General features: G+C 38.6%; 1 pseudogene; it reads right to left on the bottom strand.

Annotated features, from left to right (window-relative positions):
- Positions 1-477: 477 nt before the first annotated feature.
- Positions 478-19,585, bottom strand: part of LOC114006119 (transcription factor Spi-C-like) — a 67,754-nt pseudogene continuing 48,646 nt past the window's right edge.

Here is a 19,585-nt window from a genome sequence, read left to right as displayed (position 1 = left end):
AGAAAGAAAAACAGAGCACTAGAGCATTTATTTGCTTACGATCAGAGTCATGAGAGCTGGTCAGGAAGCCCGAGCCGAGGGCTGCTCTTGGGGAAACAAATTGTCACCTGGGTAGCCTTTAGGAGGAGCCACCAATAAAAGGTGGATCCCAGGACAGAGACAAAGCAAGCCCAGGGCTGTCGCCCTCATCACCATCCCTGACCCTGAGCAGGGCCTTCCACTTTGGGCTGAGGTTAAGGGCACACACCTGAGCCATCCTTGGTCCAGGAGTAAGGAAGGCAATCCACCCCTACAGGAAGCCGACTTCATGTTTACTTTGTACAGAGTATTTCTTCAAGACACCATCTGGTTGGCAAAATCCCCCTTTAAAGTCTATTTTCAAATGGTCATCAATGTATTTAACTTAATTAAATGTGTCATCTTTCATTTTAGAATTAATTTGAGTTAGACTTGGCTAGTATTCTAAAAAGTGACAGGTCATTTCAGCCTGGTAGAGATATTAACATTGAGAAGTCGAATGACAAAAAGCATCATGTCAAATAGAACTCTGGAGACCACTTTACTGAAATAACAACAACATCCTCTTTAAATGTTTTTCCACACAAGACAGCACTTTAATGCCCAAGACCCCAAAAATTGTCTCACCATAAACACACACGCACAAAGTAGAAGATGTTCAGGCAATGGCAGGTGTTTCAAATGGTCATTGAGCTATTAATAATATCTGAAATCTTGCCCACAGATATGTATTCATAACACTTTTAAAATCTACATATCCTAAAATACCAACATATCAAGTACATAGTAGGCCAGCAATAAATATTCATGGAATGGATTAATCAACTTTCAAATGTTAAGACACTTTAAACAGCAACAACAAAAATCTATTCTATGAACCCTGATATTAACATTTGTATTCAATAATCTCAATCTTTTATTGTATCTCCCTAATAACAGAGTAAGGTTTTGTTTTATTTTGTTTCGTTTCATTGTCTTCAAAACTGAAAATTTTCCTTGGTTAAAAAAGTGAAAGGAATCATATATATGGGCTGTGTCACTCTCTTCCTTATTAACTATATATTTGAGAAACTGCTATTTTTTGCTAAAGAATGTAATGAGGGCCAGCTTCATGACCTAGTGGTTAAGAAAGCTATATCCCATGCAGCTAACCATGGTTCAACTCCAGGCCCTGGCAGCTTGAAAAACATACTGGGTGAGACCAGCTGATGGCGTAATGGTTATGTCGCTGGACTTGCACATAGTCAACCACGGTTTGAGTCCCAGATCCAGTGGCTTGAAACTCATGCCAGGCACATGTGCATGTATGCCCAAATTCCCAAGAGGAAAGTGGAGAAGGGATAGCAGCCTGGCCATCCCCCCGGGAAGTGATTTCTTGTTTTCTGTCTCTCCGGTAACTGCATACGCTCTATAGCAAAAGTCTCTCTCTAAAAAAGATAAAAGAAAAACACACTGGGCGCAGGTGCATGTGTGCTCCAAATCCTGCAAGTAAGGAGGAAGGAGAAGGGCTCGCAGAAAGACCATGCTCTATAGAGGCTGCTTTTTTCCTTCCCCACCCACCTCCATCTCTCTCTGGCAAGCACACACACATACCCCATGGAAAAATTTATTTTAATAAATGAATTAAAGTATTGTGTAAAATTATTTTCAAGCTATGTGTGTAGGTTACATATGAAATGTAAATGAATTTTATGTTTAGATATGGGCCCCATTCCCAAGATAACTGATTATGTGTATGTGAATATTTTAAAATTCAAAGTCCAAAAACTTCGGTTCCAAGCATTTTGGATAAGGAATACTCAACCTTTACTTATAAACATGCCTATCATTTAATTATTTAATCCTTACTATGTAGAAGCTGGGAGTATAAATATATAGTTCCCATCCTTAAAAAATGTGGAGTCTCTGGGGCCAGCAGATGGTGTGATGGTTATGTCGCTGGACTCCCAAGTAGCCGACTATGGTTCAAGTCCCGGACTCAGCAGCTTAAAACTCACACTGGGCCAGGGTGCATGTTTACCCAAGGTCCCCAGAGGAGAATGGAGAAGTGATTGCAGCATGGCCCTCCTCCCTAGGGAGTACTTTCTCACTTTCTCTCTCTCTCGCTCTCTCTCTCACTCCAGTGAGTACATGTGCCCTATAGCAAAATTCTCTCTCTTAAAAAAAAATGTACAGTCTCCTAGACCATGTCATAAAAGCAAATTTCCAATTTCTAAGTAATAATGGTGGCTAGGAATTGAGAAAGTTGTAATTACCTCCTTTGTAGGAATACCAGCATCAATTAACTAATCAAATCTTTTTCAACCAAAACTGTTGGCCAAAAATGTCTACATCAGTATGACCCGACTTGTTTCACAAGAATATAGTTACATTTCAAAAGAACATGCAAAATTCTATTTACCTCTAAAGAATCATAAAGCTCACTCCAAGTTTCCCAATTTAGTTGGCCATGGACGTTTTTCTGCTCTAACATCTATTAACATCCCATGCTTTCCATATTATGGTAATCACATAATTCCAAGCAACAACATTTAAGCTAAATAACTCAGCTAAGCAGAGGCATATGTTTGCACGTCTGGGTGTTTGATATAGTATAGGTTCAAATATCCATTTAACCGAATGAATTTTTTTATTGTTTGGCATTCCATAGGTTTAACTGTAATCCCATAGCCTTCACACACACACACACACACACACACACACGTTGCATTTGTCTGTGTTTATATACATATACACATATATATGCCAAATAAGCTTGATTAAAGCTTAAAGAATTTGCTCGAATATGACTTCATCAGAAATCTGTCTAAACTGCCACTTCCTACATTACATTTTAAACCATCAAGTAATAGTAAATTTCCCATCTCCCCAGCATAAGTATATATTTATTTTTAAATAAACATGTTATTGATACATAATCCCATAAAATCACAAAACTACAGAAATTTTAAATTTACAGATAAGTTATCAGAAAAAGAACACATTTTCAGGAGACTCACAAAATGCAGACAATAGCATCCCCATAAAACAAGTGAAGAAATTAAACCTTAGGGATATTACACAACTTGCCCAAGAGCACATAGCCGATAAATAAAGGATGCGGGAATTTGAAACTGACGGCATTACTTGAGTCCCCCAGAGTTATTTGGACAAATACTACAAGCCCAGCCCTGTCAGACAAAAAAAAAAAAAAAAAAACATAAATGGCGTGTACATTTACTAGTTCAGCTTTTACTCTTATTTTGCTCATTTGTGCTATGCCAGATCTGCAAAGGATCTTGACTTCTGAACCTACAATCCTTCCATCCTTCACCTCCCAGGTCTGAGTGGCCTGATTACTTCTCAACCCTCTTTTGTCCTGCCTTTCTGACCTCCATCTTGTTCCTGGCCACATAAAACCACTGATTCCCTGATTTTCATTTTCTGGCTCCCAAATTACTGGCTTAATTCAGATTCGGACATCTGTCTGGCTCCCTCCTGACCCCCTGCCAGCCCCACCCAATCCTACTGTTGCCCACACAAGTGCATCCCAGACACTCCAAAGGGAGGGGTTGACATTTTCCACTGAAACCATCTCAATCATGCGGAACACTTGCCAATCAGGCGACCATTCTGCTCCTGGCTTTCAGGCCCAGTCCAGATTAAGCAATGCATTATGTTTACTAGGAGAAAAGTTCCTTTCTTCCATTAGATCACATGCCAGGTCTTAGCCATGTCAGTGGTGACTACTTTCAGCATGACCTATTCAATTTGCTGAATTTAAAACCATATTCAGATGTATGGAGACAAAAAAATGTGTGTCATTTTTCCTTCCCAGCCTTTGTTTTACATTCTCGATTGATTTAAATTAATTAAATGTGTTAACATCATGAGTTTGGCTTCTGAACCTACTTAAATCTCTTGAAGCAAGGTGAAATGGACAGATCTTCTTGGTGTCAGTAATCTATAAAGCCACAAAGGGCCTGCGTTCTGGTGCCATTAGAATGCTTTTAATCCTAACACCAAAAATCAAATAAAAAGTACTCACGGTTGCTGATGGTGGATCTGTTTATTTCCCTGATTTGATCATTACACACTGTATCCCACAAAATGTACAAATATTATACGTCAATTAGAAGCTACAATAAAAAATTACTTTTAAAAAACTGTATTCAAGGTACCAGTTTTGGCAGGACTGCCAAGTAAAGGTTGGTATTGACCTCTGAGTGCCACAGTAAGTCCTTGGAGGGTACCACTGTGCCATCAGAATTAGGGGTTACTGAGAAAAACTGTTGTCATTGTCTTGGAACAGTTTAGTTTCTAGTAGCCATGGAGATGGACCCATTGGCCATTACTAGATGCCTGCAGAATAATCTCTGCAATTTAAAATAGTAGAATAGAAAACACATATTTTACAGTAAACACAGAGAAAATGAAAAAGGGGCATGGATAATAAGCAGGTCTAGTAAACACGAGCATATTCCACAAGAAAAATCATAATAAATGTGTATTAAACCTGTTTGTCTAGAATTTTACATTTTATTGTGGCTAATAGATCATTTCATGCTTATTGCCATTGAGTAGACACTCGTAACTTTTCAGTCTCTCTGCTCATTGTCACAAGTATCTCGTCTCCTGGAATATGGATCTTCCCCACTAGCAAGCATCAGTTAAGGACATGTGTATAGACGTGATAGCTGGAAGTGAGACAAGATCGAAGATAAGATACCGTGCATAAAATGAAACAGCGTATCATAAGACAAATGGATCAAGAAGGATGAGTACCGAACTAATTAAAAGAAATAACTTCCCTTATGTATGTTAGAATACGAAGAGGTTTGAGACTGATTTCATTGTACTTTTTTTATTTCATGTAATAAGGCCTTAAGTAATTTTTTTAAACAAAAAGAATTTTCACTAAGAAAAGGTTACAGGAGAGACTTGTTTTATTCCCTAGTAATCACAACCCGGACCATTAATGATAAACACATTTTAAGAAGAAATGTATTTTCCATCTCTTTTTTGTTAGAGAGACTTTTGCTATAGGGAGTGTGCAGTCACCAGAGAGACAGAAAGAGACAGAGACAGAAAGTGAGAAATCACCCCTCGGGGGGGGTGGCCATGCCACAGTCCCATCTCCTCCATTCTCCCCTTGGGATTTTAGGCACGCACGCACACGCGCCTGGGGTGAGCTTTAAGCCACTGGGTCCGGGACTCAAATAGCAGTCAACTATGTGGGAGTCCAGTGACATAACCATTACACTATCTGTTGGTCTTTCCATCTTCTTAGATAAATCAAATGAGTCTAGTATTTATTCTTAGAGCAAAGATTTATCAACACAAATGTTTGAAATGTTTATTTCAACCATTAGGATTCTTTTGTTCTCTAAAACAACGTGTCAGATTTATTAGTTTGAAATTTCCCTAGGACCACAGTAAAAAAGTACTCTAAGAGTTTCTAGTTCTTTATTTAAATTTAGACTGAGTGTAGTTAATCACAATCAGCAGTTCCCCATAAATTTCGAGAGCATAGCCTAGCTGTTAAAGTGCCAGCTTCTGCAGCACTACCATGAGGTTCTATTTGACATCCTTTATTATTCAAAAGGAATTTGTTTATAAGAGAAGAGATCCAAACCATCAGTGGCAACAAACAAATGCCCTGCATGGCTGAATCTATCAGTTATCAATTCAAGAATCATTTGGAAAACTCCTTTGAAGGTCCTCAGGCACTGCAAATTTTATTCAGTTCTGCTTTGCTATTTGAAGGGAGAAAAAAAAAAAAAAAAAAAGTCCCAGTCTGAAAAATGGAAACTGAAGAAAATGTACTCTGGACTATTTAAAACACACATGCAACTAAATCCATCAAACAAGACTGAGTTAAGTTTCTTTTATGGTTTAAGAATTCCATCTCTCTATTTCAAGTTTATACAGTGTACAAGCATGATAGCACAGCATGATACCATTGATTTAAAAGACATTCAATTAATATAAAACCATAATACCTAGCAACTTTGGGTCAGAACAAAACCTCTAACGAGACTGTACTTGATAACATCACTGTTTACATTCCCAACGACCTAGAGTAGAATTTGTTGTCAATTCTTTGTTAATCTTTTCACTTCTTTTATAATGTGGCCTATAATTATTAGTGAGGGAATTCAAGCTCCTTGCAAAAGAAGCTAAGCATGTGTGATTTGGAACAATTAGAGATGGTTGCAACATATTTCAGGAAGAAACATTTTCAAAACTCTCGTAGTGCACGTCTCCCTGAGTGAAGCCTGGCATTTTGAAATCCTCTTTAGTACCAGGATAGCTCAAGTGGGAGGTAGGAAGACCCAGAATTCCATAAGCCTCTCCCCAGAAAGTCATGGCAGCCAGTGGTAGAGTTGCCCCTTATGACAGACCAACTACTAATGTGGCATTTTCCTCTTGGTAGAAAGAAGAGGCTTTTTAATTATCAACAGAGAGCAAAGAGTTTTCGTATTCATGATTCATTTAATCTTAACTTGAAGTTCTTGATTCAGTGTACATTGTAAAACTCAGTATTTTTAAATTATAAAACCCATTGAATCTACTTTTCTAGGAGAAAAAGAAACCTTCAAATTGTATGTGACTTTCTATAGATTTTTCACTAAAAATGAAGATTCTACTAGTTCATGTCTATAAATTATTATAATTTTTATATAATTATCTATAATATAATTATATCTTATTATTTTGACATTATTTTTTATTTTTATTTTTAATCTACATTTAATCACTGTATATCTTTATAGTGTATAACATGATTTTTTTCAGCAAGAACACAGCGCATATTAGTTATTAGTTATAAATGTCTTTGACATTACCATATACATTATCATCAGCAAATACTTTCTCATGTTTGTATCTACTAAATGTATTGTTTGTTTTTCCCTGATCCTCTCCCTCCCACCCCCATTACCCTTCCTGCTTCGCTTCATTGCCCAGCCTACTATCAATATGTTCTTTGTTTTGAAGGCTCCTTTGCCATTAACCTCAATGCCCTTCATCTGCTGTCTGACCTAATAGAACAATTCCAAAACTGGGCATTGTGCATGAACTGAATGTTGGGTCCTCCCAAAACTCATATGCTGAGATCCTAACTGCCAGAGTATTAGGTTGTCAGGAAAGTCAGGAAGTATTCTTCTATGCAAAAATGAGTCATGACTTTCCCTATGGCCCAGTATTTGGAGGTAAGACACTTGTGAGGTAATTAGATCCTAAGAGTGGAGCTCTCAAGAAAGGGATTAGTGACCTGATAAAAGGGACCCCAGTGAGCTCTCCCAGTCTCTGAACACCATGAGAACCTATAGTCTGTAACCCAGAAGAGAGCCCACACCAAAAGCTGACTGTGATGGCACCTCAATCTGGGACTGGCAACCTCAAGAACTGTGAGAACTAAGTGTTTGTCACTTTTGCTGCCCATTCTACTCTGTTTTAACAACCCAGGCCAACTAAGACACTGATACCCCAAGTTGCCACCTCACCACATCCACACAGCCCACTGAGCATTTGGAGAGAGCATTCATACCAATCGATTTACAACTTCTTTTCATAATATTGCAGGATGCTGTAATTTTCTAAATATGATTTATCTTAGCCAATATCCTCATCTCTTTCTTTATTCTTTGCTAACCCTACTCCTAAGTCAAGACTCGCTCAGGAACACAACCTTTGAGAAGCAGTGCCTGGCTTGGTTCCATCCCCTAACAGTCCTCCAACCAATCCCCACTGAAATGTTCTTGTGTACTTCAGATCATCCTTTGCATGCCTCTAACACATCATTTATCTAACTCAACAGTAATTAATGTTTTACCATCTCTTCCCCGTTAGGATGGAAGTTCCTGAGAAATAGATTCTAACCTGAGATGCTATTAGAATTATCAAAGATATTTTTTAAACACAGAGTCCTACATTAACCAGATTTACTGCATCAAACTCCCTAGAGGTGACACAGAGGAATCTGCATTTTTAAGAGCTCCCATGAGTTATTTTGATAATCTTACTTACATTTATATAGAGGATATCCATGGTACCTGGTACAAAACAGTGTTTACTAAGTATTTTATAGCAGGAAAAGAAGGAAAAGGGAATGGAGAAGAAACAGCTTCTAAAATGGCTCCCAATGATCTTTACCACCTGTTATTCATGTCGTAGAATGTGAATCCTTCTCATAAGATGTAATTCCCTCTCCTCATATGTGGAATGGCTGTGGTGGCTTGCTCCCAACTAATAGAATAAGACAAAAGTGATAAAATGGCACTTCCAAGATTAGGCTAAAAGCAAGATTTCCATCTTGCTTGCATTTTCTCTCTCCGGCTCTTCTTACTCTTGTTTTGATGAAGCAGGTGGTCATGTTATGAGTCACACTAGGGTAAGGCCCACGTGGCAATCAACTGAGGGTGGCCTCGAGCCAACAGCCGTGTGAAACTGAGGGTGTCAGCCCAACAACCCTCAAGGAACTGAGTCCTGCCAATACCATGGACTGATCTTGGATGCAAACCTTTGCCAGTAGAGTTTTCAGATGAGATGACAACTCCAGCCTACACTTTGACTGCAGACTTGTAAGATACCTTGAGGGAAAGGACCCACCTAAGTCATGCCTGAAAACTATAAAATAATAAATGTATGTAGTTTCAAGTCACTAAAGTTTGTAGTAATTTATTACGCAGCATAGAAAATATACTGTTCCCTCTCTCTAGATTATGCTAATACAGCCAGCCCTTCGTGCCAGTGGGTTTCACATCTGTGTAGTTACCAAATGCAGATTGGAAATGTTTGAAAAGTAATTTGATTACTTCTGTGCTAAGCATGTACAGACTTTTTTCTTATCATAATTTCTTAAACAATACTAACACTATTATGTAGTATTTACATTGTATTGGCTATTATACATAATCTAGGGATGATTTTAAAGTATACAGGAGGATGTGTGTAGATTATATGCAAAATACTAAGATATTTATTTTTTTCTAGAGGGTGCATGTATCCACCAGAGAAAGAGAAAGCCATAAATAGACAGAAGGAAAAAGTTCTCCTCAATGGAGTGTGATCATGCCACAATCCCCACTCTGCCATCTCTCCATAACATTGGGATTTTGAGAACACACACACACACATGCCTGGAATAGTTTTTAAGCTGCAGGATCCAGGACTCTAGCTGTTTGGTTGGCTATGCAGTATCCAGTTCCCTTAGCCAACAAGGCAAGTACTGGGCCAGTACTCAGCCATTTTATGTAACAGAACATCTGTGGATTTTGATATCCAAAAGGGGTCGTGGAACCAATTTCCCATGGCTATTGAGGGATGACTACAAATAACTGAGGAAAAAACAGTGCTATTAAAATATAGGAAAAGCCAGAGTACTGCAAATCTACATTTTGAGCACCACTTTCCTTGGAAAGTTTACTTTGCTTCTCCATAACTCAATTTCTTCATTTTCAAAAGCTAAAGGTAATTTGCAGGATTAAATAAAATAAAATACGTTAATGACCTAACACGTCTAATTTTAAGTGATTCATAAAGTATAGGTTCCAGCATAACTGGTTTATCAATTCATACAATAAATCTTCATTTTAATTTAAGATACATAGGACCAAATAATTTTCTTACCTCCTGGTGAGCCACTCTTCTTTATCATTGTTCTGAGTCTTAAAAAAAGGCAAACTAGGGAACCAGCAGTTAGCGTAATGGCTATGTCACTGGACTCCCACATAGTCGACCGCGGTTCGCGTCCTGAACCCGGTGGCTTAGAACTCACACCGGGCGCGTGTGCGTGCGTGCCCAAGATCCCGAGAGGAGAATGGAGGAGAAGGGATTGCGGCGTGACCATCCCCCCTGGGGGGTGATTTCTCGCTTTCTGTCTCTATGTCTCTCTCTGTCTGTCTGGCGAGCACACGCGCCCTATAGTGAAAACCTCTCCAAAAAAAAAAAAAGGCAAACTAGAGCTTGTATGAGCACACAGAAATCATAGGGTATGGTAAAGCCATTAGGTAGGATGACTCTGGTCTCTGAAAGACTATACAGATTACCTGAGCAGATATACTTACTCTGTGAGAGATAATTGACAAATAATAATCAGCTGCACAAAAAGTAAGACCAAACTCAATTATGTACAAAGTACCTGTGAACGAATGGATGAATGAATTCTAAAACCTCCCTGAACCTCTATAGTGAGTAATTGGTCCTTGGGAGTTATATCAGATCCATAATACCAGCATAGAAATTTTATTTGACTATTTTAATATTTTATTTTTAAGAAAACGGGGAAAAATTTATATAGAAGGCACCTGCAAAGGCACCTACCAATGTGAAAAATAACCCCTTAAAGATGCTCCCATCACAATTGCTAAAAACTATGAATATGTTCCATAATGGGAAAGGGATTATGTAGATGTGATTAAGGACCTTGAGATGGGAAAATCCAGGATTATCCAGCTGGGATCAATGATAAAAATCATAAGGGAGGCTGGAGGGTCAAAACCCAAAGCAAAAGACATGATGATGAAAGAAAGACATTAGAGAGATGCTGGGAAGAGGTCATGAGCTGAACAATGCGGGCAGCCTACAGAAGCCACAAAAGGTATGGAAATGGATTCTTCCCTCAGAGCCTTCAGAAAGAACTGGACCTGCTAACACTTTGACTTTAACCCAGTAAAACTAACTTTAGGTTTCTACAGTAAGACTAACTTTGGGTCTCTAATACCCAGGACTATAGATAATAAATTGGTGGTGTTTTAAGCCAGAACATTTGTTACAGTAGCCATAGGAAACTAATTAGTCGTCATTCATTCACCCACTCTCTTACCTCCAGATGGCAGAAGACCACTCTGCTTCTGAGATTAAATTTACCTATTGGCAAGTCTTCCATAATACCATTATGCTAATAGAAACCAGGAGAGTACCTTTTAACCACACTCAGCATGGTGTAAAGATAACAGCATTGTCTCTGAGTCAGGCCACCTGAATCGGAATCCTGGCTCCAGCTGTCGCTTTGTGTTCAACAAAGCCTGTTTCCATTTCTTCCTGGACTCACAGCTTTTTAAGCCTCCCTTCCAGTTAGAAACAGCTAATGGAGTCTAGCCAATAAAATAAAGATGTGAATTATATGCACCATTTCCAAGTCTATCTTATAAAATCCTCCCACACCGTCCTTCATATCCAGCAGCAGACAGGGATACAAAAGAGAACACAGAGACCATACGCATGATAAAGCCATTAGGTATAAGGACCCTGGTCTCTGAGAGACTACATAGATGATTACCTGACCAGATATACCTATTGTGCATTATATGTTTATAAGAAATAAGCTTTCGTTATATTAAGCCTCTAGCATTCCAGTGTATATATTACAGCAGCCAATTGCCTTAACACATAAGTGATACGATCTTAAGTAATCTACTTAACCTCTCCCTACCTTACATATATCATCTGTAAATTTCAGACAATAGTCATAATACCTATCTTAGAACGGTATACAAGCACTAAATGGGTTAAAACATTGGGGCACCTGGCATAATGCCTAGCATGCAATGTAAAGTATCAGCAATTCAGTTCTCTTTTTTTTTTTGGAAAGGTTTTCGCTACAGGGGGTGTGCGCTTGCCAGACAGAGAGAGACAGAGAGACAGAAAGCGAGAAATCACCCCCCCAGGGGACATGGTCACACCGCAATCCCCTTCTCCTCCATTCTCCTCTCGGGATCTTGGGCACGCACGCACATGCGCCCAGCATGAGTTTTAAGCCACCGGGTCCGGGATGCAAACTGCGGTTGACTACGTGGAAGTCCAGCGACATAGCCATTACACTAACTGCTGGTTCCCAGCAGTTTAGTTGTCTTGATTTGTAATGATTTTTTTATGTCAATGTGCAGGGTCTGAGGCAGGCATAAGTTTCTCAAAGCAACATGTATTACTGGTGTCCAGATCCAACAAAGTCCACACAGTATGTGTTCAACAAACACTAGCTTCTTCTATAGTTATTCACAGCCTTTTATTGGAGTCAATTGTGTATATTCTTATAAGGGAAAATTCTTGAAAGTTAGGACCTTGTTTTTCAGTTCTCACATTGCAAGATAGTGGCATACAATTTTAAAAATTACTAAATTTGTCAAAACTTCAATGAGATGTTAATAGCCTCGCTGAATACAGTTTAGGTTATTATTATACTCTTGTATGTCCATATGACCTCAAATAATAAACAGCAATAACAGGGAACCAGCAGTTAGTGTAATGGCTATGTCACTGGACTCCCATGTAGTCGACCGCGGTTCGCGTCCCGGACCCGGTGGTTTAAAACTCACGCTGGGCACGCGTGCGTACGTGCCCAAGATCCCGAGAGGAGAATGGAGTAGAAAACAGCAATAACATATTGAAATAGGCCCAGGAAAAATAAGTCTTAAGATAATCGCTCTGCTATAACAATGTTAAATTTCCAATCTCCAAATTGAATGACAATTCAATATCCCATATTTATTAAGTTATCTTACTTCATTAGAGAACATTTTATGAGATTAAGGGGGAAAATAGTCTACTAAAAAAATAAAATAAAAAACATGCAAAGAGTAAGAATGGCAGTAAACTAAATAAATAACTGAATATGCAGTTGAGTCTCATTATTTATGGATTCCATATTTGCAAATTCGCAACTACCACAGATAGCAAGAGTCAACCACTGACATATTAGAAAATGTCTTAGCCTCTTTTTATCACATCACAGAAGAGGGGAGATAGTAAGATCTTAGGATAAGGCGAGGATGAAAAGTTAGATGAATCAGTCTTCCTCTTAGCTGACATAAAAAAAACACAACTTAGAGTGGTAGCCAAAAGGAGAAAGAGGACCAAACTCATCTAAACAGCAAGCTTATTGATAGAGTGAAAGAAGAGACCATTCAGTTATATGTTAAAGACAGAGGGCAAGTGAGGGCAATTATTAACCGAGACATAAAAATCTGGGCAAAAGTAGGATCTATATTATTGAGGCAGATTATCTTTGGTCAATCAGGGATATTGCAAGCTTTAAAACAGAGAAGAATCAAATAAGGGACATGTACCTGGAAAACATGATAAATGAAGAATAAAAAAATGAGAGGTTTAGAGCTGAGAGGTTGATTTTTTCTGGAAGGTGACGCCATTGGAAGAAGAGTGGTAGGGAGAGTATGGGAACATACCAGGTTGGCAAATTCTTCAATTATAAAAAGGAATTTTGATTGCTTAAAGATCACACTATTGGGTGGGACCAGCAGTTAGCATAGTGGCTATGTTGCTGGACTCCCATGTAGTAGACCGCAGTTCGATTTCCGGGCCCCACGGTGGCTTAAAACTCATGCCAGGCGCGTGTGCGTGTGTGCTCAGGATCCCGAGAGGAGAATGAAGGAGAAGGGATAGTGACATGGCCATTCCCCCTGGGGGGTGATTTCTCGCTTTCTGTCTCTATGTCTCTCTCTGTCTGTCTGGCGAGCACATGCACCCTATAGCAAAAAAAAAAAAAAAATCTCTCCCCCCCCAAAAAAAAAAGATCACACTGTTGGGTCCGGCAGCTGGTGTCGTGGTTGGAGCATTGGACTCACACATGGCCAACCATGGTTTGAGTCCTGGACCTGGTGTCTTGTTTCATCACTTTCCCTGTCTCTCATCTCTCTCTGGTGAAGCACACATGCCCTATTGAAAATTAAAATGATAATAATAAATAGAATTGAAAAAAATCACACTATTTCTTTAGACATGAATCCTTCCACAAGAATGGGTATTTGCTTTTTCTATGAAATAAAGCTTGAGTTCTACTATACATTTCTTTCATACAAAGTACATCTCTCTGCAAGAATTCTTTAAGCCTTATCAAATCTATCACAGATCTCTAAGAGTCACTCTACCTATAAAAACTGGAAAAAAAACAGTAGAAACAAGCAGCTCATTATGAAAGCTTTCAGTTAGAAGTTAGTTCCACCAGATACATCCTTAAAATTATTGGAACTTTGTCTCTGAAGATACATATTTAAAAGTATGCCATTTTAACTTTTTCCATTTTTCTCTCCTTCTCTCTCTCTTTCTCTCTCTCTCTCTCTGGTCAGAGGGCATATTCACTCTCCAGAGAGAGAAAAAGTAACCCCTACTGAGGCATAGTCATGCCACAATCCTTTTTCCTCCATTCCTTCTTTGTGTTAAGACACTGGACCTGCATGCACACATGTCCTACATATTTTTCAAGCTACTGGGGTTTGAAAATAATTCCTCAGTGCCCTGGCCATTTTCTGGTCAGTTATGGTCTATACAAACTGGAAGATGCCTTAGGTTCTCTCTATCTACTGGATACAAGATGCCTTCTTGGGATTACAAAGGGATTGCAAACCTCAGCTGGCCACGTGGGGTCTGGCTCCCTTTTCCACTGAGCTACAGAGCTGTCCCCAAATGCTACCATTTAACAATATCATCAGCAGTCACCCACAGGCAAGAATTGTTTCAAACTTATAGATTGATTATTTGAAATAATTAGTGAGAATGAAAATCAACCAACAAAAATTCATTCAATACCTATTACATACATGACATATTTTAATAACAATGGAGAATAGGAAAGAAATGCACAGAACAAGATCCCAATTTTCAAAGGACTTATAATTCAGTTGAGGACATAAAATTTACACACATAAAAAGGTAATCTACCTTCAAGGTGACATATAGAAAATAAAAAATGGATGAATCTGACAATAAAAGATACAGGATTGCAGAAAAGTGGTCATAACTAAATGTGAAAGAGCTGGAGAAAGGCAGTGCTCAAATGAGCTTTTTTTTAAGCTTCAGAGCTCTTCTATCCTTAAGAAAGTTGGCATTTCCCTGAGGCCATCATCTCTTTAGTTTCACAGAGCTAGAGATCATGAGTGGAAGTGCAGAGAAAATACAGGTTCACGACATCCACTGATGTTTTTAAAATTATGAACATATTTTGGGAACCAGCAGTTAGCGTAATGACTATGTTGCTGGACTCCCACGTAGTCGACCGCAGTTCACGTCCCGGACCCGGTGGCTTAAAACTCACGCCAGATGCGTGTGCGTGCGTGCCCAAGATCCCGAGAGGAGAATGGAGGAGAAGGGATTGCGGCGTGACCATTCCCCCTGGGGGGTGATTTCTCGTTTTCTGTCTCTATGTCTCTCTCTGTCTGTCTGGCGAGCGCATGCGCTCTATAGCAAAAATCTCTCAAAACAAAAAAATTATGAACATATTTTGACATAAACACTGTATCATATGCAATTATTTCTCTGTAAATTTTTTTAAAGCTATCAGATATGCTAGCATTATTTCTCACCTGAGTATATGGCAGGAAAATGTTTAAATCAATATTGAAATCAAGCCACCTGTACTGGCATTATTAATCTGAAAGAAAGTCATCAAACAGAATAAAAGGACCAAAAAACATTTAGTCTATAGTTTTCAGTGGGGCCAGATTGTTTCAAATAATAAAGTTGTCCATTGGCAGAATTTACCAAGTTAATGTATATTTTAGACTATTTGATAAAATATAGCAACAATTAAGTTAACTGATTTTTCTCTCTCACTTGTTCTCGTTCTCTCTCTCTTTTCATTATTGGCTTTAAGAGAAAACTCCTGAAGCCTGTAGGGATGTCTGATGCCAGGAAACCATAAAATGAGTGTGGGTTTAGCAATCAGGATGAGCGGCTCATGGTAGTCGGCATATGTGCAATTATAATTTGCATAAACTGAGATAGTCTTGATCAGGTTATGCATACTGAGAGTGGAAAATCTCTTTCCCAAAGAAATAAGAAGAGAATCTTTGGAGAATGGCTTCACTGAACCAGTAAATTAGCTTTCTCTGGCTTCTGGTGATTTCTCCAGTTCCTTCATAATTCCTCAGTACCCTGGCCATTTTCTGGTCAGTCACGGTCGAAACAAACTGGAAGATGCCTTAGGTTCTCTCTACCTTCTGAATATAAGATGCCATCTCGGGATTACACAGAGATTCATGAAGGTTTTTGAACAGTTGCAGCTTCTCCCTGCCTTTTCCTCCCTTTTGCTGGAGAATGGCAGGTGGTAACAACTGGTATTCAGTCATGTTCTGAAGAAATCGATGGATGCTTCCTTCAAAATAGACATCTGCAGCACTGTTGATTATGGTTCTCCAATTATAGAAAAGTTCCTTGGAGGCACCACCCCTTAGCAGTGGGAATTCCCTCTGACGTAGGGACAACAGTTGATGAAAGCCAGGTAACTTCTGTAATCTGTCCACCAGAGTCCAGTCTAGCATCCATTTGTCCAAGGTAGAAATAACCTTCCCACCAAAGCACCCATCTGCATCCTTGAATGAAGCTTTTAAAGATGCAAAACTTAAAAAATAGAGAGGGAAAGCATGAGGCATTTAGACTGAAGAGAATGATTTTTAAATGCAAAGAGTATAAACTATGTTTAGGAACCTACAACTAGAATAATTTGTCTTAAATACAGGATCAATTCAACTTTAAAAATGTGCTTGGAGCACCAATTGTAGCCCAAACTTGTTTTAAGTGCTTGGGCTATCACTTGAAGAAGCCAAAAAAAAGCCAAAGGGGCCAGAGGTCAGAGAAAGTTCTGCTTCTCAGGCAGCTTACACACTAGTCTCAGGGAGCTTACAGTCTAGAAGCAAACAGCAAATAAGCAAAAATAATAATAATCATTTCAGATAGTAGTAAGTTCTGCAACAAATATAAAATAAGAAAATAGAATATAAAGTAGCCAGAACTCTAGCTTATATTACAGGATCAGAAAAGATATCTCAGAGAAGATGGCTCTTGAGCTAAAATCTAAATGACAAGAAGCCAGCTCCATGAAGCATTGGAGAACTAACATCTCAGCCAGAAGCAATAGGAGAGGCAAAGACCATGTAGAGAGAACAAGATGCTGCCATGTTCTGAATAAAAACAAGACCAAGCATAACTGGAGTGCAGTGAACAAAGCGGGGGCAAAGGGGTGGAAAAGAAGGAAAGGGGAGCGAGGTTATGCTGGGCCATGGAGAATAGGAAATTAAAAAGGTCATGAGAGTACACTTGAATCTACACAATATGGGAAGTCACTGGAAGGCTTTAAGAAAGGGAGTGATATAATCTGATATATATATATATATATACACACACACACACACACACACACACACATATATATTTGTTTTTTTCAAAGAGATTTTTGCTATAGGGCATGTGCACCCGCTAGAGAGACAGAAAGTGAGAAACCATCCCCCAGGGAGGATGGCCATATCACAATCCCTTCTCCTCCATTATCTTCTCAGGATTTTGGACATGCATGTACTCGCTCCTGGTGTGAGTTTTAAGCCACTGGGTGCAGAGACTCGTCAACTATGTGGGAGTCCAATAATGCAACCATTATGCCAGCTGGTGATCCCAACACATATGTTTTAAAGAGTCCTCTTTACTGTGGATATTTTAGGGGGAATAATGGAAATGTGAACATGTTTATGAGGCTATTACAGTCATTTTATAAGAGAGGATGGTAACTCAGACTAGGTAATGCAGAGGATGTGATTTAAAATAGTCTTATTTGGATGTGTTTAATAGATAATCTGAATAGAAAATGGTGGTAGGTTGACTACAAAGGAATCACAAGGGAAGCAAAGTAATTCAGGATCACTTCTGACCTGATAGTAGATGGTAATGCCATATACTGAGAGGGGGAAACCTAAGAGAGGAACAAGTGAAGGAACCAAGTTTTTGTCTTGGACATTTAACATGTGAGATGTTCATATCCTAGTCAAGCTATCAAGTAGACAGTTGGCATTGGACAATAAGTGGTATTAACACATTGTAGGGTTCTGTATTCATTAAGCAGTATTGTAAAGGGTAGGGAAGTTGATGCAAATAGTGCAAATCTTAAATAAATATTGAAAATTGTGGCCTTTAATAAAGAGGAATAAAAATTCACGAAGTGTCTAGTGGCAGATAATAACATGAGTGTTTTAATAAAACTAATGATATTACTGCAGGATATAGGGCTGAAACTAGTCAACCGAGTCTGGGGATGGGAAAGTCCATTAGGTAGTAACGGAGGTCATCCACATCTGAGTGAATTAATTTACTGTCCATAGAAGCATAATTCAAACTGAGAACACTGTCAAAAAATTTTTTAACTTTTTTCTGACTATGACCTTTAGGAGGTTATGAAGTTCAGATGTTTTCTCACAACTTTCATGCATATGCTGCTGTTTTTCATTAAGTAGACTACAAACATGACAGCTTCTACTTGAGCAGTTGATTTAGCCATTGCGGTGGTCAAAGTTTGTATAAAATGATCTAATTCTGGCAAACATTCCAATATGCTTTGCCCAGCTTTTACAACCAACCTGACCATTGCTGATTTTTTGTATACATTAGCCAAACCTCAGTGGAAGTGAGGGGAGCAGTCAGCCCTCAGCCAACGCACCAAGACTGAAGCCCTGGCCCTTACAAGGCAGCTAAATGCTCACTGCAGAGCTGGAAATCCAGCATGTGTTCTGCCCTGCAGTCTTCCAACTCTGAATTTTTTCCTCCTTCCCTTCTACTTCCTTCCTTTCCTTTCTATCTTCAAGCATTAGCTCTATTCTCTAAGTTTCTAAAGTGAAAAGAAATAGAATACAGAAGATTTCTTCCTGAGTAGATCAAAGAATCATACCAGTGAGGAGAAAAAAAAAAAACATAAAAATTTTAGTTATCTTGAAGTAAAACTACACTCCAAAAGATTTGTGTGCTTGGTTAGTCACAAAACATTGACAGCAGAAATACTCCCCAACCTACTGCAATTCAACTCTGGACATCTTACCAGGAAGGACAGGGATTTTAAACAGCATGACTTACCTATTCAGATACATAACCAAAAAGAAGTCAAAGAAACAATTTAATCATGCTTTCCCTAGACTTGTGCAGAACTTTTTGAGAAAAAAAAAAGTTCTCATAGAATGCATTAAAAATAATCATTAAAATCATATTTCTGTTTAATACTATAAAAAAATCTTTCTGAATGACATCTCTCTCACCTATGAAGTGATTATATTAATTCCTCCTTACAGAGTTCCTGAGAATATTTGGAAGTATAATTCTATGCTTCCAAAGTGATAAAATGCTACAGAAAAATCATTTTAGATTATGTTTATATATATGATACATCATGAAATGGCAAAAGAAACTAGTTCATTAAATGCGTACTTTTCTACATGGCCCCTGTGGTAGAAACCACCTTTTAAATATAAAGATGATGACAAATAATTTCAAATTATTCACTTAAATTAACAACAGCTAATTTAACAAAGCCTATTATCCACGCGGTAGGTAGACTCTGAATGGCTCCCGATGACTGTCTCATTTTCACCCCTTATACAGTCCCCTGTTCTTGTTTATGGGCCGTATCTAGTAACTCACTTTAACAAATAACACATGACAAAGGAATGTCACTTCCAAGATTAGGTCACAACAAAAGACTCTGGTTCATTTTTGCCTTCTCTTGACCTTTCACTTGTTTGTTCTGATGGAAGCCAGCTGCCATGTTGTAAGTTGCTTTATAGAGAGCTCCACGAGGAAAGGAACTAAGGAAAGTCTC

The sequence above is a fragment of the Tupaia chinensis genome, unplaced genomic scaffold, assembly GCF_000334495.1.
Source record: "Tupaia chinensis unplaced genomic scaffold, TupChi_1.0 Scaffold145685_1, whole genome shotgun sequence".
NCBI lineage: Eukaryota > Metazoa > Chordata > Mammalia > Scandentia > Tupaiidae > Tupaia > Tupaia belangeri.
Note: the sequence above shows the minus strand (reverse complement) of the source record. Positions and strands in the feature narration are given on the sequence as shown.